Genomic DNA, 26488 nt, shown 5'->3' with positions numbered 1-26488 from the left:
GGCACTTACTAGATTTTTGTGGTTGTTATAATTGTTCTTCTGACAGGAATTTCAGTCCTTTGGGAGTAAGTAAGTGTGTCATTGATCTGGGCCAGATATGGAGTCTATATGAATGGCAAAAATACCCTTGATGGCAGATCTGGTCAAAATGGAGTGAAATTTAAAAATCTTGAGCACCGTTATAGTGATCGGTGTCTTTGTGCTGAATTGGCTTCATCTTGTTGCTCATAAGATAGACCTTTATAACCATTGTTTTTCATTGGCACAGAGAGAATCATTTGATTGGGGAATAATTTTTTTGTGTTATTAATGAATTGTAGAATCATAAAAACATTGGAACCACTTAAATACTTGAATGATCTGTGATCTCATCATTGTGGATGTTCCCTCAAATGATGAAGACCACAATGTGTTTATGTCTGCCTGTTGCCTCATGAGTTCATCTCAAAGGATTCACCCAGTGTGTTCAAGGACTTCTTCCTGTTCTCATATCATAAGGATACCAGTAGAACACAGAGACTGGACCTGGTTGTCCCTCACTCTCTCCATGTGATCAGCCTATATTCTTTTTTGATTATATGTTTCTTTGAGGACATCCTCATCTTTCACTGTGGCTCTTCTTTGTAGTTCCTCATTTGTAAACACTCTGCATCTATCCCCTGGAGCTGTAGGAGAGCTTAAAGATCAGTTAGTCCTTCATTTTACATAGAATGGACTGAGTCACAGAAGAGAAAGTGAACTCAAGGCCACTCGGCTTGTGTGGCTCATTTGTTCACTTGCTGAAAGATGTAGATTGTTTTGAGAAAGGTAAGATCTGTCTGATTGCCTTTCTTGGCTATCTCCTCATAACTTGCAAATCTGTATCTCATGTAATTAGGTCTTACAGTCTCCTTATTCATTACTGACTTCTGCCATTTTCTTCTTCTGTTGCTGTAACTAGGGTTAGCTTTTTTCATCTCTTGTGTTTTATGTATGGTATGACTTCTAACCATGAAATTCCTTATTCTAACCTCCGGTCATGCTTTAAAGCTGTCCCTTGTGTCTCATTCTCATAGCTGTGTCATCCCATTTGTCGTTTGCTATCTCTTAAGTATATGCTTCAGGCTTTTATGTCTGAGTCTTTGGGGTGTTTTTTTGTTTTTGTGTTTGTTTTTTGCTTAGGTGATCCGAGGTTAAGGGACTTACCCAGGGTCACACAGCTAGTAAGTGTTAAGTGTTTGAGGCTGGATTTGAACTCAGGTCCTCCTGACACCAAGGCCAGAGCTTTATTCACTGTGCTACCTAGCTGCCCTCAAGTCTTTGGAATAAGTCTTTTTGACCCCTAGTTCCATGCTTGTGATGGGCAAGGAGCTGTTATATGTGCATGGAGTAGGTGAGTGAGAGTATGTATATATGTGTGTGTGTGTGTGTGTGTGTGTGTGTGTGTGTGTGTAGCAGTAAATGGATAATCCTTCCAACAAGCCTGTACATACCTTCCTTCTCTGAACCATTTTGTATGCTGTACTTCGTTAAACAGTCATTCAGTGGTTTAGCAACCATTTATTAAGCACATACTATGTGCAAAGCACTGTGTAGGTACTTGGGGAGATAGAAAGATAATTAAAGCATAGTCCCTGCCTTAATGGAGCTTATAGTCCATTGGGAAATATAATAACTATAGTGTAGAAGAGACTGTAATAGCAAAATGAAGGTACAGATTGCTACACAGGCAGGTGATGAAGCATTTGGGGTAGACATACTGCTAACTCAGTTGTCTTTTTTTATCTCCTACCACAATCTGCCCTGTGTCTTATAGTATCTACATTTAGATTCCTTATGAGTGCAGTTACTATAATTTACATTTTGTAACTTAAAATTTTAGAATTGCAGAATTGGAATGGACCTCAAAGGTCTCTAACTGAATCTGCACCTTAATCATGAATCTTATCTTTAGCACAGAGGCAGCTAGGTGGTGCAGTTTATAGAGCGGTGGGCTCAGAGTCAGGAAGACTTGAGTTCAAATTCTCCTCAAACACTTCCTAGCCTTGTGTCCTTAGGCAAGTCACTTAATATCTCATGTGCCTCAGTTTCCTCAACTATAAAACAGAGATAATAAAAGCACCTACATCCCAGGGCTGCTGTAAGAATCAAATGAGGTTATGTAAAATGCTTAGCTCAATGCCTGGTAATAGGTGCTATATAGATACGATCATTATTATTATTAACGTTATTATTGTCATCAATATGTCACTAAAGACCACTAGTCACACGGAACTCACTGTCTACTGGGGAATCTCATGCCATTTTTGGACGGCTTCAGTTGTTTCATAATATTTCCACATATTGAATCAAAATCTGCCTCCCTATAACTAACTTCCACTTCTAGTTGTACCCCTCAGGATGAAGTAAAATAAGTCTAATTCCTGTTCCATGTGACCACTCTTCAGATAGTTGTCATGATCTTTCCTGTTCCCCAAGACTTCTTCAGACTCAGAATTCCTAGCTCCTTCAGTTGATTCTCATAAAACATGATTTTGAAACCCCTTAACCATCCTGGTAATCCTCTTTTGGGATGTATTTCAGCTTGTCAAGATCTTTTTAAAATGAGATGCCCAGAACTGAACATAGTGCTCCAGATGTGGTTTGACGGGCCAAAGTACGATGGAATTCTCACTTACGTTGGTCTGAAACTAATATTAATGCACCTCAAGATTGGATCAGTTTGGGTTTTTTTTTAAATCACATTTCTGACTCATGTAATGTGCAGTACAGTAATACCCCCAACAGTTTTTAGTCATATGCACTGTTTTCTAGACATATCTTCTTGATCCTGTGTTTGTACAATTGATTTTTTGAATCTCGGTGCAGGACTTTACTTTTTTCCCTGTTTAATTTCATCCTTTTAAGTTTCAGCTCACTGTTCTGTTAAGCCTCTTTTTGCTCCTGATTATAATCTTTCAAGTATCCCTGTAGTACTCATACTTAATGAGTCTTCAAATGTTTGTTTATTCTGTTTGACTAACAATGACTTTTTTTGTGTGCCCTGATTTTTTTCTTCTTTTCTTTTATTCATTAATTCTATATGCTAGTACTTGACACAGTAAGAATATGGATCCACCAAATACTAGCATTTATTATCTTGTGTTCATTGTTTCTTCTTTTGTCAGAATAGCCAAACCTTTTTCCTGTTATACAGAATTTTTGGCCTTCCAGTTGACTGTGGTCTCATGGGATTCCACCTTCAAATTGGATGGTGCATCTGTTTTCTGTTCATTGTACATCCAAAGTGTTTGCTACTGAAAATGTCTTCTACAAGAAAGTAATGGGGAAAAAAACCCCCTAATATCTAATAAACTATATGGACTACAGATTCTAAAGCTGAACTTTAGGTGCTGGTCTATTCAGATACTTTGTTCTGGTCTTTTTTCTTGTATCTTGCTCAGATTCATTTTCAGTTGTGGTTTTGTTTGTGGTTGTTGTAGAGTTAATCTTTTCTTCTGGGTTTGTGTCTTGATCATCACTGCCTTCCGTTTGCTCATAATTCCAGCCTTATTTCCTGAATTGGGACTTTGTGTCATTTCCCAAAAAGAATGTTTGCCTTATTTAATCCTTATATCTGGTCCTTCCTCTAGGCACTGACCATGATATTCTTCAAGGAGTTCAGGGACAGCTCAGGTCATTGAGCTGTACTTTCAGAACTTTAAGGCACAATCATATCTAGGGCATTTTCTGTTGCATGTCTCCTACCCTCCCCCCCCTCCCCCAAGTCTGAGTTCTGCAGCCTCTTAAACACTGTCTGGTATCAGTGCAACATAGCTGTAGACTCTAGGTTCCTCTCATTTCATCCCTGGTCTGGGCTTCTGTCTGCCTTCCAGATATATAGCTGCAAGCTCCAGGTGTCACTGCTTGTACCCCTTCCCTAGTGCCTGCAGGTTTCTAGTCGTCCTTTTGTGCAGACTTGGGCTGGAAAAGGCGCATAGAATTATTTCTACTTGAATTTCTTGATTATTACTCCTTCCAGTGTTTTTTTTTGATCCTTGCTAAAGTAGTCAGAGCTTATCTGTTCCACTGCCATTCATTCCACCATCTGAGCTGTGAATCTCAACGGCTAATTTTCTGTCTCACTTTTATTCTTACTATGTCGTACCTAATACATGATAAACACTTAACAATTATTTAAAATTTGAAATGATATACTCCATCTTTTTGTCTTAATGAAAATTCTTACCAAGGTTGGATCATACCTATAGGTTTGCTTTCATTTCTGGCTGCTTTATTATAAGGGGGATATTGGCAAAATGGAGCACATTGGAAACCAGAAGGGTAAGGAGATTGGAGATGATGTCGGATGAGGCATAGTTGAAGGAATTGGAGATATTTTAGCCCGGAAAAGAGGTTGGGAGTGGAGAGAGGTGTAGTTATTACCTTAAAGTATCTGAAAAACTGTTACATGAAAGGATTGTATTTTCAGAATTATGCCAATTTACCTGTCTCATGTGCTGGGGAAGATATTCTTTTTTGAGGTAGGAGGGTAGACTGTATGGCCTTTGCATTCCTTCCTAGCTCTCAGCCTCTGTGATTCCATAATTAAAAACAAATTAAATTATCCATTGAATTATGCAGGGTTCTAGCAGTTAGGTGAATGGGACTAGCACCATTGGCACTTTCTGTTGGATGAGGCTATAGTTGACTTTTAAATTTTTTTTCTGTTTTCATTTTTTGAATTTTGTCAAGGCGACAATGTGAAAACAGTGTAACAGTGATTGGCGATTGGTGACTGACTTCTAATCTTTCACACCTTCCTTTGGGAAGTCCGCTGCTTTGAAGGGGAGACATTTTTCAGATTAACTAGATAGTGCTGAACCCAGAGTTGAGCTCTCATTCAATATAACCCCCAAATTCAAGTCTGGGAGGCTTAGGTCCTGTTACCAACTAACATTTCCTTTGAGATAAAGCTGGAACAGAGTTTTGAGGACAGAACAAGTAAGCTGTTGGGAATCAGGAAGCAGCTTGCTGAACTGTTTGTAAGCTTGGCCTGCTTCCCACAAGATTATCTGTATCAGCATTGAAGAGGGTGTGAAATTGATTAGCACTGACGGAATGTAATCACCACAGCCACTCTCCCCAGCATACAAGGAGCCCCTATGTGCCATGGGCTCCAGTGCCCCTGCCATTTTCCGGCAACATCTGTCTCTTTGATGCCAAGGCCATTTTGCTGGGCACTGGCAAACGTTCCAAGACCATTAGTACTCAGCAGCTTCACTGCTGCTCAAAGAGACACACGGGTGAGGGATGAATATGTGAGTCAAGTTCGCCACCAGCATTCAGACTCCATATGGACGGCTGCTGCTTCACAAATGTAACATGGCTTAGAGCAAAACAGCTTTACCCTGCTGTTTTTGTCTCCACGTTACCCCTTTTTTATTAGAATTTTTCCCATTATATTTGAATTTGTATATATTTTAACTGTTTGTTAAAGAGTGGGTGAAATTAAGTATAAACCAGGTATGGTTTTATCTCTCTTTATCCTTTATGAAAATTTCAGTGTAAGTAAACCATAATCAGACTCAGATCAGTCATTGCTAGAGTCTGTCCAAAGTCGTTTCATTGAACTGTGTATCATCTTCCTTTTTGACCTTATCACAGATATGATGTAAGTACCCATATTTTGAGGTTGATCAAAATTTGTGGTAGAAAACTTGAGTAAGATTGTCATCATTTAGCAGATATTTATAGAAGAGTCCTGTGTTTGGCTCTGTACAGAACAGCCCCCCTGGTATTTACAAAATAAGGTAAGATATGTACACATATAACTACAAAACAAGGCAGAAAGTGATCAGTGCCATATGGGTGCTGTAGACTTGGGTAGGGAAGTGTAAAGGGAATAAATATTTACATAGCACCTACTATGTGCCATACACTTTGCTAAGTGCTTTATAAATCTTATCCTATTTAATTTTCACAACAATCCTGTGGGGTAAGTGCTATTATCTTCATTTTACAGTTGAAGAAACTGAGGCAAATAGAAGTTAAATGACTTAACCAGGGTCACATGGCTAGTAAATGTTGGAGGCCATATTTGGTTTCAGGTTTTACTGACTAAAGCCCAGAGTACTATCTACCATTTAATTGCTAAGTACCATAGAAATTCAGAGGAGAGAGAACTCATTTTCAACCAAAGGTCTTAAGCGTAGGGTTTTAAGGAAGTTTTTATGAAGTAGATAAGATCTAAACTGAGATGAAAAGTATAAAGAAAATTTTGAGGTTAGAGTCAATCAGTCAACAAGAATTTATTAAGCACTTAATCAGGTGCCAAATACTGTTCTAAGTCCTGAGAATACAAGCTGAAATACAGATAGTACGTGCCCTCAAGGAGCTTGCATTCTAATGGGGATAGATAATACATATAAGGAACGTGAAGGGAGTGAAGAGGGGATTGAAGGTACCCAGCCCTGGAGCAGCCCTGGAAAGGAATGAGATGTGGCTGGGCTGGGCACCCTCCTTAAATTGACATTATGGAAGGAGCCATCCAGTCAGAGGAAGAGGCTGCAGGGTTAGAGGGTGGTTGGAATTTGTGATTTCAAGGACTGGAGTGAACTTCCAAAATGAAGAGGGCGTGTCTAAAGTGCGGTCCAGAGACAAATGAGGAAGGATGGCACAGGAAAATTTGGCATTCACAACTAGAGCACAAAGATGGAAAAGTAGAGAGTATGTTTGGAGCATTGTGAATAGATCCGTTTAGCTGGAGCAGGGAGTCTGCTCCAGGAATGTTAGCCCTCATGCTTCTGGTTCCTTTAAACTTGAGTCACTGATAAAAGTTAGATATTTGTACTGGAGTAGGGATGGAGGAATAGTGTGTATGAATCACTGGATGTCTAAGTTCTACTTTCTCACCCCTTAGCTTTGTTCTCTGTTATGTTTGTTATTGGCATCCTCAATAAATACAACATAATTCTGGCCTACAAGGGTAAGTTTCTGTAAGGTTACATGTTAAGGAGGAGAATCCATCTTAACCTTGAGTTTATAAAACAAAACTGGCAGATCATTTTATACACTAGGGTCAATTCTCATTATTGAAAAAACCTTTGACTAACAAAGATTTCCATGTCACAGCTAATAGCACACTTCTTTCGAGCAAATTTAGAGACATTCCATCTCAGCCAAAGCCCAGAGCTACACAAGAATCTGGACAAGTCCCCTGGGCTGTTTTGTTAACGGGATTTGACCCGGACTTTTAAAGGGCTTGTATTTCTTAAGACTCTTGTACTGAGTAGTGGTTCTCTTTCAATCTGTAAATATCCAGTGGTGCTTGTCTCAGCAGATTTCATCCAAATGCTCAGCAAAATGAAGCCCAGAACATACAGCCCTACATTGCAGGGAAGATGTTTTGCCCTTTAATGCTCCTTTTAGGCAGAGGTGCAGATCACCCCTGGCTCCTAACTGTCTGAAAAGAAACATAATTATAGAGGTACTGGCAGCAATTTCTAAAAAGGGGAGGAAAGGCCAAGAGAAAGGTTTTCCTTTTTTTAGTTCCTGAGAAATATATGCTCAGCAGGTTTATTCAATAAAGTGTTCTCACCACATACTTTGCACTGTAATGACTTACAAATTACATGCTAATTGTGCTACAGTTAAATCGTTTCAGGCTTTATCCTTGAAAGGGAAGGATGGACTCCTTGTATGGAAATGGAGTCCACAGAATTTGATGTCTTAAACAGGCTTTTAATATTTTCCTGGCATTTGAAACTAGTTTAAAATGGCTTGATTTGTATGAAAGAAGGTGGAGCAAGGGAATTAATGTGTGGGGAGACTGATTTGGAAGCACTTAGATAGGATGTAGACTGATATAAGTGTGAGGCTGTCATTGATTCTTTTGCTAACTGCACTCAAACCTTCTGGAGCAAACTTTCAAAGAGCATCCTGCTGATAGTGAGATTCATCCATTCTTTAACCCAGTGTTTCATGGTAGATTTCAGTCATATATATATATATATATATATATAGATATATATATATAGATATCTATATATATATATATGTATATATATATCTGTGACCTCACTGGGGCACACATGGCCAGGTGACTGGCCAGGTCACATAGCCTTTTCCCTAGCCGTATGTGCACTGGTCCAACCACAAGTCCATGCAAGTTGCTGTCCTTTCCTAACTTGCAGGCATCACATGGGCACAAGAGTGTGTGTGTGTGTGTGTGTGTGTGTGTGTGCGCGCGCGCGCATACACATGCGTTACCTTCTGTATCCATATAATCTAAAAGGGAACATGCAGCCCACTAAGGATATCATGATAACAATGCTATACATCGTATAGTATTTTATATTTTTAAAAAACCCAGCAATTTTTTCATATTCTTTTATTTGATCTTCAAAATATACCATGGGCCTGACAGGGGTTGGGAAAAATGTTTGATTCCCTGTCAAAATGAAAGAAATAGAGAAGTAGAAGAAATTCCAAAGTTTTTCTTCTGCCCTATTTATCCTGCTCATGGGAAAGACTTCGATACCGACCAAGTTTAACACAGGAGCTCTTGAATAGTTTCTTCCCTCACTCTTATTAAGGTATAAGGTGTGCAACATTTAGTTTGTTTTCCAATTGAGAACATTAGGCACTGTAGCTGAATATTTAGCAGTCACAAGTTGGTCTGTCCACTTGATAACAGAGGCATAAGTCTGTCTGAACATCTAGGAAACAGACCTAATTATTTATACAGAATAACTGGGTCATTTTTATCTTGTACATACTTTTGAGCAGAGCTGCTGTGTTGACATGACCTAGATGTAGCCCTGCTGTTCTGGCTAGAGTAGGATATCCTGATCCTTCTCAGTCTTTGCACATGTTTGTCCAGAGTTCCTTTGATAACACATGGTATGGTATGTGTCTTTTATGTCAGCCTGACTCTGAAAGGCTTCTTGAGAAAAAAAGGCAACTCCTCATTTTGTCCATGTGCTCAGCCTCTGCACATCTTGTCATATCCTGAGAGCATCATGGTTTCAATTAAGTAGGAGTTGTCACGGTTCTCCTAATAACACCATATGGGGCCTAATGCCCCTTTCTGTCCTCAGCATGAATTTACCAGAGCCTTCCTTATGGTTTGGTGAAATCTTTTTGGAACACTGTTTCTGTGATATAGGAGATTTTGCTAATTCTTTCCATTGATTCTCCATTTGCCTTCCTTATCCCTCCCAAATCATCACTTTGCTACCTGTTAAGAAAGTCAGATTTTAATAATGTAGCAGAATACTTCATTTATAGCATCCTGAATATTAGTCTTTAAACTTAGTAGTAACAGTACCCTGTCATTATCATAGCCTACCTCCTCATGGCTTTAAAGAGCCATTGTGATTGGGTTTGAAATCACCTTATGCTAATTTAGGATTTGAAACAAATTGATTATTGTCTAATTTTCAATCTCAGTATTCCCTTGGTAACTCCCTCATTCCTTGATACTGTAATTAGTGAAATTGTGCAGTTATTCTACTTTATCAGTTGAATGAAAATGGGATGTGAGATTATGGTTTATACTTTCCTTTAGTCATTGGTTCATTTCAAGACCATGTGATCTTGTAGGCTTCCTAATCTTTTTCCATTGCAGTTCAGTAAACATTTATTAAGCTCCTACTTTATGCAGTGTGCTGTGTTGGGTCCTGGTAGTACAAAAATAAAAAATTAGCTGTCTTCAAGGTACTTAGATTTTACTGCGAAGAAAAATATTATAGCTAAGTAAATAGGTAATTTAAGGAAGGATGAACCACAAACAAAGGACTACTTGTATAGCAAGTGATACCTGAGCTCTGAGCCTTGTATGAAGAGAAGAATCCAGAGAGATGGTGGTAAAGAGGATAGTCCACTTCTGGAATGGAAGCTGTGGAGACATGGGGATGGGAGGTGGGACGCCAAGTTTGAGGAATAGCTACTCGTCCAGTTTGGCTGGAACAGAGATTGTGTGAAGGGGAGTAATTTGAAATAAACATATAAAGTTAGGCTAGATTCAAACTGTGAATGGCTTTAAATGTCAGTGTCAGGGGGTTTATATTTTGTCCCTGAAGATAACAGGTAGTCACTAAAGATGAGTGGCAACATGGCAGAAGAGTTAGAGGGCTGTATTTTTTTTTAATTAATTTATTTATTTTTGGTTTTCAACATTCACTTCCACAAGATTTTGAGTTCCAAATTTTCTCCCTATCTTCTTCCTCCCCCATCCCAAGATGGCGTGCACTCTGAATACCCTTTCCCCTAATCTGGCCTCCTTTCTGTACCCCCCACTTTTCTGTTATCCACTTCCGCTTCTGTTTCCCTGTAGGGCAGGATAGATTTCTATACCCGACTGCCTGTATATCTTATTTCCAAGTTGCATGTGAAAACAATTTTTAACATTTGTTTTTAAAACTTTGGGTTCCAAATTTTCTCCCTTCCTCCCTCCCCACCCACCCTCATTGAGAAGGTAAGCAACTAGATACAGGTTATACATGTGTAGTCATGCAAAACACTTCCATAGTAGTCATGTGGTGAAAAACTAACTATATTTCCCTTCATCCTTTCTCATCCCCCATTTATTCTATTCTCTCTTTTTGCTCTGTCCCTTCTCAGAAGTATTTGTTTCTGATTACCCCCCCCAATCTTCCCTCCCCTCTATCATTCTTCCCCTTATCCCCTTGCCCCCTATTTTCCTGCAGGGTAAGATAGATTTCCATACCCAATTGAGTGTGTGTGTTCTTCCCTCCTTAAGCCAAATCTGATGAGAATAAGATTCACTCATTCCCTCTCACCTTCCCCCACTTCCCCTCTACTGTAAAAGCCTTTTCTTGTCTGTTCCATGTGAGATAGTTTACCTCTACCTTTCTCCTTCTCCCAGTATAATCCTCTCTCACTCCTTAATTTTATTCTCCAGATATCATCCCTTCGTCCTCAACTTACCCTGTGCCTCTATCTGTCTTGTCTGTCTGTCTGTCTATCTATCTATCCATATAATTTTTTTCCCTACAACTACTCTAATACTGACAAAGATCTCATGAGTTACAAATTTTATCTTTCCATGTAGGAATGTAAACAGCCCAACCTTAGTAAGTCCCATATGATTTCTCTTTCCTATTTACCTCTTCATGCTTCTCTTGAGTCTTGTATTTGAAAGTCGAATTTTCTATGCAGCTCTAGTCATTTCATCAGGAATGCTTGAAAGTCCTCTATTTAACTGAAAGTCCATTTTTTCTCCCTGATGCCTTATACTCAGTTTTGCTGGGTAGGCGATTCTTGGCTGTAATCCTATCTCCTTTGACCTCTGGAATATTATATTTCAAGCCCTCTGGTCCCTTAATGTAGAAGCTACTAAATCTTGTGTTATCCTGATTGTGTTTCCACAATCTTGAATTGTTTCTTTCTGGCTGCTTGCAATATTTTCTCCTTGACTTGGGAACTCTGCAATTTGGCTATAATATTCCTAGGAGTTTTCCTTTGGGGAGCTCTTTCAGGAGGTGATCAGTGGATTCTTTCAATTTCTGTTTTACCCTCTGGTTCTAGAATATCAGGGCAGTTTTCTCTTTTTTTGGTCATGGCTTTCAGATAGTCCAGTAATTTTTAAATTCTCTCTGTTGGATCAGTTTTCCAAGCCATTTGTTTTTCCTGTGAGATATTTCACTTTGTCTTCTATTTTTTCATTCTTTTGGTTTTGTTACAATGTCTTGATTTCTCATAAAGTTACTAACTTCCATTTACTCCATTCTCATTTTTAATTTTAATCAAATCTAGTTTTAAGGAAGTAGTTTCTTCACTGAGCTTTTGGACTTCCTTTTCCATTTGGCCAATTCTGCTTTTTAAGGCATTGTTCTCATTGACTTTTTGGACCTATTTTGCCATTTGGGTTAAGTTATTTTTTAAGGTGTTATTTTCTTCAGGTTTTTTTGGGGGTCTCCTTTAGCAAGCTGTTGACTTGTTTTTCATGATTTTCTTGCTTCACTCATTTCTCTTCCCAGTTTTTCCTCTGCTTCTCTTACTTGCTTCTCAGAATCTTTTTTGAGCTCTTCCATGGCCTGGGACTGATTTGTATTTTTCTTGAAGGCTTTGGATGTAGGGGCTTTGGCTTTGTTGTCTTCTTCTGCCTGTGTGTTTTGATCTTCTTTGTCACCAAAGTAAGATAATATAGTCTGACTCTTTTTGCACTGCTTGCTCATGATCCTGGCCAATTACTTGAGTTATAAACTCTTTGTTAAGGTAGGGTTCTGCTTCCAGTGTGGAGAATATACTGTCTCAGACTTTGGGGGTTTTGTGCAGCTGTTTTCAGAGATACTTCTAGGGACCTGTAGATTTTCTGTTCTTCAAGAGCGAGGTGTTTACTCCCTTCCTGGCCTATGTTCTCATCTGTGAGTGACCACAAGCACTCTTTTCTACCTTGGAACTGTGAGGAGGATTCTTCTTCACTGCTACTACAAGCTCCACCATGCCAGCACTCCTCCTTGCCCCAGGACTGCCACCCAGAACTGTGACCCAGATCCAAGCATGGGCAAAGCAAGAGATTCCTGCCTCAGCACCAGCGAAGAGTTCCTTGCAATCCCCTTCTGATCAGCCGCTTGATTCCCCCTCTATTTGTGTGCTGAGAGCTCCAGAAGCAGCCACCAACCCTGGGGCTGTGCAGAGATTTAGCTTCTTTCTCATCGTGGTCACAGACCTTTCCTACTGATCTTCTAAGCTGTCTTTGGTGTTTGTGGGTTGAGAAGTATGGAAACTGCCACAGTTGCCCATGATTCAGTCCCCTGAGGCCTGGTCTTTGCCTGTGCATCCACATTGAGCTGCACTCCTCCCCAGCTTGGCACAGTGGACCTTTCCAATCAACCATCCAGGTTGTCTTGGGCTGGAGATTTGTTTCACTCTGTGTTTTTGTGGGTTCTGGTGCTCTAGACTTTGTTTAGAGCCATTTTTTACAGGTATCTGGAGGGGTTTGGGGGAGTGCTCAAGCTAGTCACTGCTTTTACTCTGCCATCTTGGCTCCCCATTCTGTCCCAAACACTTAATAGCTAAATTATCACAATTAACCTTACTAAGAGCCTCATTTTTCTGCCTTTTCTCATTCACCCAGTTCTCCAAAGGCAATCCTTTAAAATAACTTTCTCCCTGTAGCAGTGCTGTTCAAGTTTAGGCTCAAAAGCTCCGTGTCTTTCATTTTTCCTTCATTATGTTGTCTTCATTAGAGAAAAGATAATGAAATAATTCTTTTTCTGTATATGTATCCATATAGATCTGCATTTGTGGAATAAGAATGGTGGAATCTTAAGGGGTTGTAGCCATGTCTTTGTATGCATTCAGGTTACCATATATCCTATTGGAACATGAGACTTGTGACTGTGTTGGACCTTATGTTTATGAGACTGGCTGTTCCAGATCCAGATGATGGCAAGTCCTATGATGATAAAGGCAGTACACTACTATTCCTCCCATTGTTATTAATTGGTTATTAAAAACACACGGCATTTCGCAAAATGACTTCACAATGGGCACTGAGTTTCTTATGAACAATTTTATCAGGGTTATATGCAGTATCAGGTGTTGATTACAATTTATTAATATTACATTGTTCTGGGCAATATTATGTTAGCTGAAGACATTTAGAAGCTTTAGGAGTTAGGGTATGTGTTTAGGGAGGTGGGTTTTATGGCCTGTGTTTGAGATCAAACTTTACACATAGGTTAAACTGAGAGCACCTTTCACAACTTTCACAAGTGTCGTCAGTTCCCTTCCAGGAGAAGGGTAACCCATCATTTTCAGAATGTTGAGGAACATAGGCAGAAATGTTATTTTCTTACATGGTGACATTAGATTGGTCTTCATCTTTAGTTTCTAAGTCATGTCCCACTTCATTAATGCGAGAGAAATTCATGTTACCTTCATAACAGCCCATCTTATAGTTGTCTCCTTCCATCAGTAAGAGGGCAGCACAGTGTGTATTGGTGTCATATTAAAAATGGCATTTGAGTACTCGTTTGGAAGTTCACGACTTGACAGCTTAGAGACAGAGGCAAACATAAAGGTGGTTATTTGGTAGTACTTCAGAAGACATTTTCACAACATTTTGGGTGTGAATATGATTGGGGGGAAAAACTCACTGCAAAAATGGCATCTTGGTATTGCATATACCTCTTCTTATATATCTTTGGGGTTCAGTCTATTTATTTTACCAGACCCAGGCTGGCTTCTGTTGTTGTGAATTGCAGTCTCTTTACCATTATAGAATTATCAGCTAAGGTTTTATTCAGTTCTCCCTTCTTGTGGAATCTGCAAAACCAAACCTGTCAGGGGTGTTCATACATTTGCTTTCCTCCACCACCAAGACTACATGTTGAATTTTCACATCCTGCACTAGATTTTCATTTTAGATTTTTAAAAATGTATTAATTCATAGGTAAGAATATATAGTGAAATCTAGATGACTTTATGTTTTATGCTATTGGTTTGCTCCTGGTTGTGTATGTGATGGGGAAATCTCATCTTTATTTTCATAAGCCTTAAGAATTAGAAATGAAAGAATCACATTAAAGGAAAAAGCTGATACCTCCCTAAAAGAGTTTGTACTTTCATCCCCTTTCCCCCAGCCCCTGAATGAGTGCTTCCTAAGTGTTCCTTTAAAATAGTAGAATATCAACAATCTCCTCTATAGCTTTTTAGTTTGCCATATTCTAGGCCCCACTTTTTAGGAAAGACTTGTACAAACCTGAGTACATCCAGAGGAAGGTGACTAGGATGCTCAAAACTCTGGAGGCCATCCCATGCAGTTTTACTTGAAGGAACTAGTCATGTTTAGCCTAGAGAAGGCAGGACTTTGGAGGGACAAAGTAGCTGTCTTCAAGCATTTGAAGAACTGTCATTTGGAAGAGAGATTATACTTGTTCTGCATGGTCTCGGGACACAGAACTAACAGTAATAGGGAGAGGTGGCAAATAAGGCAGATTTCAGCTCGCCATAAGGAAAACATGGTAAAAATTGGAACAGTCCAGAGGTGGAATGGACTACGTCAGGAGGATAGTGGGTTCACTTTCAGTGGAGATCTTTAGTTGCAGATTGGATGACTATTTGTCTAGGGGTATTATAGAGGGAGGTTCATATTTAGGGATTAGTTGAATTAGATAATAATAATTTTCCTTTATATAGTACTTTGAGGTATACATAGAGCTTTATATATAACAACCCTGTGAGGTAGTCGGTATATTTGTACCTTATTTTACTGATGAGTAAACTGAGACCCTAAGAGGTTAAGTTACGTAGGGTCATACAGATAGCACCTGTGTGAGTAAGGAGTTTAAACTCAGATCTTTCTAACTCCCAAGTTCAACTGGCTCTTTCTACTATTCCACAGTACCTTGCCCTAACTTGCCTTTGAGATCCTTTTCCTCTCTAAGATTCTGTGATTCTTGGAAGGTTAAAGGATCCTGGTAGGGTAATGTGGTGAAAACACAAACAAAACCATTAGACTTGCAGACAAGAGGTCTGTATTCAGATCCTGATATCATCAGTGACTCATAGTATGACTTCAGTTCAGTGAGCAAAGTTCATTGTGTCTCAGTTCTTCCATCTGTAAAATGAGGGTAATAATAGTTGTCTGAATCTGCCTCACTCAGAATTATTGTGAGGTTCAGATGAAATTACTATGTGGAAAATACTATGAAAAGTAAAACCTATTATATAAACATAACTTGTTATGTGACATAAATATCACTGTTCAACTTCACCCTTCTCAAAGAGATTCACAGCTTTGTTGATGCATTCAAAATATGATTCCCTGTATAGCTAAGTTTTCATGGAAATGTTGTGTAAAGAAAAGCATATATGAATTGCATGAAGTGCCCACTTGACTCTTGGACTGTGTTTTACTTATGGTAATCTCAGTCCTTGGTGAGATGGGTTTGATTTAGATTCTCAGGTCATTTTGAAACAATGAGGATGATGAAACACATCCAGAGCCTGTGTACTCGCCAAAGGGAAATTCACTTTTCTGATGAGAAGGTAAGTTGATTGGCATTGTGGCCTGTAGGTTCCTAGTGTGACATCTGCAAGTAGCTCCAGGCTGGAATTCTTTGTACATCAAAACAACCATCCTTTTGAGTTATCAGTCAAAAGCTTTAGACCATCCATACAGTATACGTACTTAGAACAAATATTATTATTAGGATACAGTGACAAAAACTAGTTTTAGTTCTCTAAGGCCAAGAGTTTGGTTGTTTATGAATTTGCTTCAGTTTATGAGTATTGTGCCTATAGTATTTAGTTGAATTGAGTGATGTTGATGTCTAAATGCAGTTTTGAGGTTTCTTGAGAACTACTAAAGAACACTGCCTCTAATGCCAGGGGCATTATAAGCTAGGACATTTATTAGCCTTTTTGCTGCTGGTAGGACCATGATCTTTGTATCTTGGATGTGTGTAGCAGAAATAGAGGAAGTTGGACTCCTTGATGTACCATATCAGAAATGTTTGAAATTAAATGGGAGAAGAGCGTACCACATATTGCATAAGTTGGAAGAGTTTACCAAAGCTGTATAACTTAGCCCATGCCTGAATCACACTCTCTCGTACAACATACCTGGCAAGTGGTCATTGACTTTTTTTTGAAGACCTCTAGTAGTGAAGAGCCTACTATTCAAAACCAAGGCAGGCAGCATGTTCTACTTGTTGTATATAGCTCTAATTCTTTTCTTTTTTTTAGTTCTGAACTTAAACACTTAAAAAATGTAAAATAACATTTCTATAACACAGCAGAGCACAAAAAAATATTGATTCTATATGAAACCATAAATCGCCATTTCGTACCTCTTGCTTAAACAAAAGTATAAAATTCTACACATTACTTTCAAAACCATCCTGCCTATCTATATTGCTTTCAGAACTTCTTTCTCTTCTGTGAATTTTAAAGTGTTGTGGTGACCTTTTTTTCACATCACTATTGTTCTTTCTCCTTCTCTCCACTTTTTTTCCAACTCCCCTCATTGACAGGGAGAAATAACTTCAAAAATAACATCTATAGGCAAGAAATACAAATAAGTATAGTTAGGCAAAATGGATTCATACAGTTTAAATTTCACTCATGTTTAAAAAAAATGTCTCTAAACCCTGTTTCTCTTCACCTCTCTGTCAGGGAATGAATTACGTGCATACTTCATCATAGGTACTCTAGGTACATGTTTGGTAATTGCATTGATCAGAGTTCTTAAGAAAATCTTTCAGAGTTGTTTGTCTTTATAATCTTGTTCTTGTATAAATTGTTCTCCTTGTTCTGATTACTTCCCTCTGTGTTAGTTCATACTCCCTAGGATTCTTTGAAATCATCTCTTTCATCATTCCTTACAGTGCAATAATATTCTATTACATTCACATGCCACAATTTGTTCAGACTTTCCCTAGTTGTCTTTTGCCTCTCTTTGATTCTATTTCTTTTTCTTTTCTATCCATTTTAATCCCTGTCAGGATTAGAAAGTTTGTTCTGCTTTGCTTCCCTCCCCAATATTATTCTTTCTCTTAACCTACTCTCCCATTCCCCCCTTTTTTTTCCTGTTGGTTTGATATATTTCCACACAAAACTGTGTGTTTGTGTGTGTTCAACCTAGCGTCCATGTCAGATAATAATAAGATTGATCTGATGTCAACTCCTCTGACTCTTTCCTCCGTGTTTATATATCCTTCTTAAGAGAAGTTCCCAACTATGAGAAAAAGCAAGTTTTCTCCTCATCTTCCTCCCTTTTGTACTATGTACTCCTCCTTTCACCACCAAAACCCCACCCCACGCTCCTTTTTTCCTCCTCTTAAAATCATCAGAACAGAGCTATTCCACCCTCAGGACCTCTGTTTTTCTTATTTTGGGTTCAGTATCCTTTGAAGACATTATAGTTCTAAAGGGATGCTTGTTTCTTCTCCTTCTATTAGGATGTTAGCTGTAAATCACCATATAGCTCCTTCTAATTGCTTAAATAGGTTTCTTTGGACTCATATTTGTATTTTAAAGTTCCTGCTCGGCTCTAGTCTTTTAATCAAAAATGTTAGAAAGAGCCCTATTCTACTAAAGGTCCACCTTTTCCCCTATCGGATTATACTCAGTTTTTTAAGTGAAATTATTCTTGGTTGTAAGCCCTTGTCTTTTGCATTTTGTAATATTGTATTCTAAGATGTCCTTTCATTTATAGTGGAAGCTGTTGGGTCTTGTGTGGTCCTGACTGTAGTTCTTGGTTCTTGAACTGCTTCCTTCTGGATACTTCAGTATTTTTTCTTTAATCTGGGAGCTCTGGATTTTGGTTATAGTGTTTCTAGGGCTTTTCCTTTTAGATTTCTTTTAGAAGATGACTGGTGGAGTATTTCTGTTTTCACTTTGCCCTCTGGTTCTAGTAGAGTTGAGCATTTTTCATTTGTGCTTTTTTTGAAATACAGTGTCCAGTATTTTTTTTCTGTTATTGTTGTTATGATTTTGGAGGAATTCAGTGATTGTTTTTTTTTCCCTTGACTTATTTTTCAGATCAGTTGTTTTTGATAAAAGATACCCTTCAGTTTCTTCTAGTTTTTTGTTTTTGTTTTTGTTTTTTTGCTTTTTTTTCTAATATTGATGGAATAATTGGTTTCTATTTGATCTCTTCTGGTTTTCAGGGATTCCATTTCTTGGATAAGGTTTGCCACTTTCTCTTCAAAGTTACTTATTCTCCTTTTAATTCTTTGATTTTGTCATTTATCATGTTTCATTTCTTTTAGGTATTAATGTCCTTGTGGAAAATCCTTTTTTTTTTCCCATTTGGATCTCTGCTTGCAGTTCTTATGGAGTCAGATTTATAATAATATTTGATACTAGTCAGTGTTTTATTTTATTCATCACTCCAACTTTAGTTCCTGAGTTGAGGCTAGGTTCTGCTCTCTGCTGAGTTTTTGGATGGGTTGGTTGGCCCTACTGAGTCTCACCCTGAATCACCTGGTTTCTTGTACCGACCTCCACTTTCCCTGGTTCTGCCCTTCTGGGTTTTTACAGTTTGGAGTCAGCTGGATTTTCAGGACCTTCTTAAGGTGACCCAGGAAAGAGATTGAAGGACAAGTTGGCTTGTCCAGGCCTTGGCACTGCTGCATTACACTGCTTGCTGCCCTCCCAGGGGCTTCCAAGGTCCCTACTCAGGGGCCTTCCAACAGCCCTGGGGCTTTCTCAAGGCATCTTGCTGCTCTTGCTGCCTCTGGATGTAGAACCTTTAGGCTACATATGGTCCTGGCTATCACTAGTCACTGGGGCTTTGTGTAAGTAGATCCTTTTCTTATTGCCCTTAGGCTTCTGGCTGACTTTTGATATTTAAGAAGTCATTTATTGTAGGTTTTCATTGGATTTCTTAGGTCTGGTGCAAACTTTAGAGCTTTACAGGAGTAGGTATATGGGAGCAAGGTAGTGTGTCCCCCATTCAGGTAGCCATCTTGGCTAATCCCTTTTCCGTATTGCAGCCCTTCAGATAATTGAAGACAAATATGTCCCTCCTAAATTGTCTCTTCTCTAGGTTTCACATCTCAGTACCTTCAGCTCATCCTCTGAACTAGAAGTTCTTCTCCATCCTGGTTGCCCTATTCTGGGCACTCTCTATTTTATCATTATCCTTCCTAAGATGTTTCCAGAATTGAAAACAGGATTTTAGATGTGGTCTGACCAGGGGAAAAGTAGAGTAGGGCTATCACTTTCTTAATCCTGAAAACTATGCCTCTGAATACAACCTAATTATATTGACTCTGAATACAGCCTAATTATATTAACTTTTTTAGCTTCCGTGCCACACACTGTTGATTTATTGAGCTTATAGTCCACTAAACATCCAGTTCTTTTTCAGAAAAGCTAGTATCCAGCACCATCTCTTCTAATTTTTACTTGTGAAGTTAGTGTTTTGACTCCAAATGTGTAACTTGACATTGATCACTATTAAATTTTGTCATATTAATATGATTTTTAATCTATGTTTTAGCCTGTCAAGGTGTTTTTGTTTTTGTTTTTTATTTTGTCTCTTATTTTTAACCTTTTGAAGGTTCCAAAGCTGCTCTCTCCAAAGTTAATGATCTCTAAGTGCCTCGTTTAATGACCTTTTCTCAATCCTCATTCTTCCTGACTTCTCTACAGCCTTTGACACAGTTGATCACCTTCTCCTTGACACTCTCTTCTCCCTAGGTTTTAGTGATACTATGCTCTCCTGGTTCTGCTGCTACCTATCTGATCACTCCTCAGTTTCCTTTGCTTGATCTTCATCCAAGTCATGCCCACTAATTGTGGGTGTCCAGCAGTTCTTTGTGCTGCGCCATCTTTTCTTCTTCTATATTATTTTACTTGGTGATCTCATCAATTCCTGTGGATTTAGTTATCATCTCTATGCTGGTGATCCTCAAATCCACTTATCCATTCCTAACCTCTCTGCTGACTTCCAGACTTGACTCTCCAACATCCAGACTGGATGCTCTGTAGACATCTTAAATTCAGCATGTCCAAAACTGAACTCATTATTATCCCCTATACCCTCCTCCTTCCAAACTTCCATATTACTATTGAGATTACCACCATCCTCTCAGTCCTCCAGGCTTACAATCCATATAGTAGCACCTCTGCCCCCCTCATCTCCCACATTCAACCAGTGGTCAGACACTTGTTTCTGTCTTTGTAACATTTCTCATATGTGCTCCCCTCTGAAGCAGTCACCATTCTAGTGCAGTCTCTGATCACTTCATGCCTGGACAATTGCAGTAGCCTGCTGGTTTTTTTCCTTGTCACAAGCATCTCCCCTATCAGGCCATCCTCCACTCAGCTGGCAAATTGATCTTCCTAAAATGCATGTCCAACTGTCATTCCCCTATTCATTATATTCCAGTGGCTCCCTGTCATCTCTGGGATCAAATATAAAATCCTCTGGCTTTCAGAGCTTTTCATAATCTGGCCCCTCCTTACCTTCCAGTCTTCCTATGCCTTATTCCCCTCCACGTGTTCTGTGATCTATTGACACTGGCCTTCTTGCTGTTTTTCACACATAGCACTTTATCTCTTGACTCTGAGCATTTTCACTGGCCTGAAACATTCCCTCTCCTTATCTCTGCCTCCTAGCTTCCCTGGCATCCCACCTTCTCCAAGAAGCCTTTTCCAGTCTTCCTTATGAAATAACCCTCAATTTATCCAGTATCTGTCTTGTTTGTACACAGTTGCTTGCATGTTGTTTCCCCCATTGGACTGAGCTCTTAGACTTTTTTTTTAACCTTTCTTTCTATGCTCAGTACTTAGCACAGTACCCTGTACGTAGTAGGCATTTAATAAATGCTAGTTGCTAGTTGATTAGCATCATTTCTGAACTTAGAGATCTTTTTGAATCCCAGCTCTATTATTCAGTGTGTTAGGTAACTCTCATTGCTTTGTGTTATCAATGCCTTTGATAAATGTGGCATCTAAGTCATTGAAAAAATATTAGCACAGGGCCAAACACAGGTCCCTGGGGCATTCCACTTGAAACTTATTTCCAAGTTGACATCGAAGTGTTAAGCTGCTTTTTTAGGTTCAGCCATTCAAGTGGCTCTAAATGTATTTAATTGCACTGTCATCTCTCCATCTTTCCATCTTTTCCACAATGATAACATGAGACATTTTGTCAAATGCCTTATGAAAATCTAGATTAACTGTTTCTATGGCATTCCCTTAATTTACAAGTATAGTAATCCAGTAAAAGAAAAAAAATAAGGTAGACTGGCATGACCTTTTCTTGATGAAGCCAGGCTTGTTCAGCTCTGAGATCTTTTTAGAAATGAGGTCAGATGCTATCTCACTTTTTTTTTTTAAAGTATCTGAAACCATCAAGTTATAGCTAGAATACCGGACCTGAAGTTAGAAGAGCTAGGTTTGAAGACCTAAGCTATATTGTTTATCAACCATTTGTGACCTTGGAAAAGTTATTTCACCTTTTAAAAATTCAGCTTCCTTAACTATAAAATGAGGATAAAAATGCCTTCCCTATCTCCCACCTGGAGTTGTTGTGAGCATCAAGTGAGGGAGTAAACATAAGCACTGTATAAATGTTAAAATGTTATATAAATATGACCTGTTATTGTTATCATTATCCCTACCTTTCCTTTTGAGGAATTGCTGAAAATGATTGTGTAAACCTTCCCACTTTTCTCTTATTGAAATGATATATTAACCATCCCACTTCTTTTTTTTCCTTTTACTTCAAGCACTCTGTATAGCTGTGTGCTCAACACCCTTGAGGCCCTTCAACAATGAGCATCTTAAGCTGTGGAGTTATAACAGGGTAGATAAGTTGCTTTTGTGACAATAGCAGGTTGTATTTCATGTCAGTTTCTGTGGCTCTTCTGAAAGTGTTGGCATAGAATTTGAGCTGTCAGCAGCCAATATCCATTTCATCTTTCTCTGTGCTTAATGTGCCTCCAGTGATCTTTTTCTTGATGATGATTTGTAGTCCTAGCTGAGATATGCATTTTAAAATGTAGCTTTTGAATACACACTCACTGCCGTGTGTCTGCAAGCAGTGTGCCTGCTTTGCCAGAGTTTAGAAGTTATGTGAAGAAAAAGAAAACTGGTAGAGTCTGGCCCTACACTTTTGACTTTACCCTATCGATTTGCAAGAGCCATATTTAGAAAGATCCTAGAGAACAGTGTGCAGTTGCCTTGTTGTGAGAAAGATCAACTTGTGTGAAAGAAAAAGCCACCAGTGACACTTTTGACCTGATTGAAGAAACTTAATTTAATTTAGCTAGCCTTAGTGTCTTGCTCTCCCTTTTTTATTCCCTTGGTGGACTTATGCATGCACAGCTTCCATTATTAGTTCATATTATTCAATTTCAACTGGGCACTCATTACAGCAAGGTAGTCATTTTGTTCTTCCCTAATTATGTATCTTACTCCCCACAAAAGCCATTCCAAACTTTCTCCTCTTTCCTCCTCATTCGTCTCATACCCTCCCTTTGTCCACTTTCACTCATTTGAGGACCTGGACTCTTATATTAGTGAGGGATTTGAGGCTCCTCTTCCATTCTTTTCATCTCAAAAATCTTTTATACCGTCCTGTTCTCTTTCCTCCTCTCTCTCATTCTCTGACACAAGTGACTGACTGTTCTTATTGCCTCATCTAATTCCTATACATGTGCTTTTGATCTCATCCCCTCTGGTTTTTTTCTTTTTTTTTCATTCCTATTAAACATATTTTCACATTAGTGATGTCGTAAGTAAGAATTAGAACCAATAGGAAGAACCACTAGAAAGAGGAAACAAAACACAACAGAAGGAAAAAAATAGCAAATAGTATGCTTCAATCTGCATTCAGACTCCATAGTTCTTTCTTCTTCATGGATAGCATTTTCCGTCATGAGACCTTTGGAGATGTGTTAGATCCTTGTATTGCTGAGAAGGGTTAAGTCTATCAATATTAGTCATCTCACAACATGGCTGTTATTGTGTACAACATTCTCCTGGTTCTGCTCACTTCACTCAGCATCAGACTATACAAGTCTTTCCAGGTTTTTCTAAAGTCAGCCTGTTCATCATTTCTTATAGCACAGTAGTATTCTATTACATTCATATACCACAACTTGTTCAGCCATTCCCCAGTTGATGGGCATCCTCTCAATTTTCAATTCTTTGTCACCACAAAAAGAGCTGCTATAAATATTTTTGTACACATCTCACTCATCCGTTCTGGATAAGCTTCGTCCTTTCACAGTCTACTGATTCCTTCCATATTGGCTTTCAAGCAATTCTTAAAATGCTTTAAAAACTCCTAAACCTCATTCTTTTTAAAAAAATTTCCATATCTTTATTTTTTTTTGTTTTTAAAATTTTATTTCTTTTATTCTGACCTTAAGAAATAAAGCAAGCATTTCCATAACAGTAGAATAGGAAAAAAAAAAGATGATTGTGCATGAAACTGCAAATCTATTATTTTCAACTTGCTATTCCTTTTTAAAAAATTAATTAATTATAATTTTCAACATTCACTTCCACAAGATTTTGAGTTCCAAATTTTCTCCTCATCTCTCCCCTCTTCCTACCCCAACATGGCAGGCATTCTGAATGCCCTTTCCCCCAATCTGCCCTCCCTTCTCTCACCCCCCCCCCACTTCTGTCCCTTTCCCCTTGTATTTTCCTGTAGGGCAGGATAGATTTCTATACTCCTTTGCCTATATATCTTATTTTCTGCAAACCCCATTCTTAAAAAAAAGTCCAAACCCCAACCTCAAGTTTTCATTTTATAGCTTCCCCCTACCCCCAAGCCAGACTCCTGGAAAAAGCCATCTACACTTGCTGCCTCTACTTCCTCTCTTTTGACCCACTTCCTTAACAGTTTGTAATCTGACCTTGATCTCATCACTCTATTGCAACTGCTCTCTCCAAAGTTATGATTGATCTCTCCTATTTGCAAAATCTAATGGTCTTTTTTCAGTCTTCATCCTCCCTCTTCTCCTAGATATTCTTTCCTCTCTGAGTTTCCATGATGCTACTTTCTCCTGGTTTGTCTCTCAACTATCTGACTTTTCGCTAATTGTGGGTGATCCCTAAAATTCTGCCTTACACCCTCCCTTCCTCTCTCTTCTCTCCCACTCTCACTCTCCTCCTTCCCATAGTTTTAACTATAATCTCTGTGTAGATGACTCTGTCCCACATCACCAGTTACGTATTAGCCATTTTAAACTGAATGTCCCAGTGACGTAACAAACCTGTCATGTCCAAACTGAATGTATTATCTTTCCCCCAAAATGTTCCCATTTTCCAGACTTCTCTACTTCTACTTGATGGTACCACCATTGTTTGTAACTTAAGTACTATCCTCAACTCTTCATTTTCTCTCAGCCTGCATATCCAGTCATTTACCAAATCTTGCCTTTTCTACCATAATTCACATTCATATCTTTCCTTCTACTTACACAGCTAACAATTAAATTCAGATGCTGATCACCTTGATCATATTATTAAAGGAGCCTCTTAATCAGTCTCCTTGGCTTAAGTCTCTTCCTACTCTAGTCAACTCCATTTGGCTTCCTGTTGCCTCTATTATTGCATATAAACTCCTCTGTTTAGCTTTTAAATCCTTTCATAATGTGGCCCAAGCAGATCTCTCTAGTCTTCTTCCCTTCTGACACTCTGAACCAGCCAAACTGGCCTTCTCTCTGTTCCTCACACATAAGACTCCATCTCCCAAATCTTTGCCTTTGTGCTGACCATAGCAAATGCCTGGAGTATACTCCCTCCTCAACTTTGACTCATACAGTCTCTTTGGATTAAATTTTTTTTTTATTTTAAGTGTTTAAAGAATGATTTTACCACCTCCCCCAGATTAGAAGTAGAGGGACTCCTCATGGGCCTAATACCCTGCTGCTTACTGATCAGCTCCAAAGTTTTGACCTGCTCTGTTGCTGACATGGGCCAGTTGGCCCCTCCTTCAGCACCTGCTGGCCCCCCCTTCCCAGGAGCTCACCATATTGATTCCTATCTTAGTGGGAACACCCAATCATCATATCCCAGTGTAGCTCAGAACTGCCAAGAAGTCCAGGGGCTGGGATTGCAGGGTCATGTACCACCATCTTCTACATGAGTCATTCAGTCACTAGATATTTATCAGATGCTTACTACATGCCAGGCACTGTGCTGAGCACTGGGGACATGAGAAGCATAAGACAGGTCCCCACTTACAAGAAGCTCACAATCTAATGGGAGAAGACGACACATAAAAACAAGCTGAAAGGGGGTTGGAGAGGGTGGTTACTTGGCTGAGGCATGATGAAGTCCTGCAACTGGCATGGGAGATTATCTGACCAAGAGGAGTTACAGAGGGGATTTCATCTTGCAGGGTGATGAGTTTCTGGAGATCATGAAGTGCAGGAGTGAGGCTGGGTGGGAAACAATGAGATGAATGCCCTGGGCACTCTTCTTAAATGGTGTACGGTCTAGATGAGCTCGCGGGTGCTGTCCACCTTCCACTCCCTTCAGCCAGAGAGAGAGAGGCTCCAGGGGCAGGGGTTGGGAGGAGGTAAGGATTTCAGCGTTGATTTCATTTTTCAGAATGGTAAGTTTCTGCACGATGAAATCAACTCTAAAACTCACATGTAGCCTTTTCTGATGCCCCTCAACTGCTAGTGTCCTCTGTCCCCCTTTGCTTTTAATCGTTTAGTGTTTACTCTCTTTATGTGGGCACGCGCACGTGCACACACACACACACACACACACACACACACACACACACACACAAATATGTGCTTGTTATCTTCCCTGTTAGAATCTAAATGATTTGTAATGAGAAATTGCTCAGTCTTTGTATTCATATCACCAGCACCTGGCATGTAATCATTACATACTTAATAAATGCTTGTAAGCATATGATTCCTAAGCCTACACCTCCAGCTCTGACCTTGGACTCTTTTTTTTCCATTGGTTTATTTGACATCTTCAATCTTTTTGATAACTGACATTTAACATGTAAAATCTGACTTACCCCAAAATTGTATCCCTTCCCAAAAGCTGTTTTTGTCAG

At 39.1% G+C, this 26488-nt stretch overlaps 1 protein-coding gene across 1 annotated transcript in view; it reads left to right on the top strand.

Moving 5' to 3' along the window:
- CTNNBL1 (catenin beta like 1) overlaps positions 1 to 26488 on the top strand; it is a 218439-nt gene that overhangs the window by 170519 nt on the left and 21432 nt on the right. The window lies entirely within an intron of this gene.

The sequence above is a fragment of the Phascolarctos cinereus genome, unplaced genomic scaffold, assembly GCF_003287225.1.
Source record: "Phascolarctos cinereus isolate Bilbo 61053 unplaced genomic scaffold, phaCin_HiC Scaffold_2;HRSCAF=192, whole genome shotgun sequence".
Taxonomy (NCBI): Eukaryota; Metazoa; Chordata; class Mammalia; order Diprotodontia; family Phascolarctidae; genus Phascolarctos; species Phascolarctos cinereus.
This window is presented reverse-complemented; position numbering and strand designations above follow the sequence as displayed.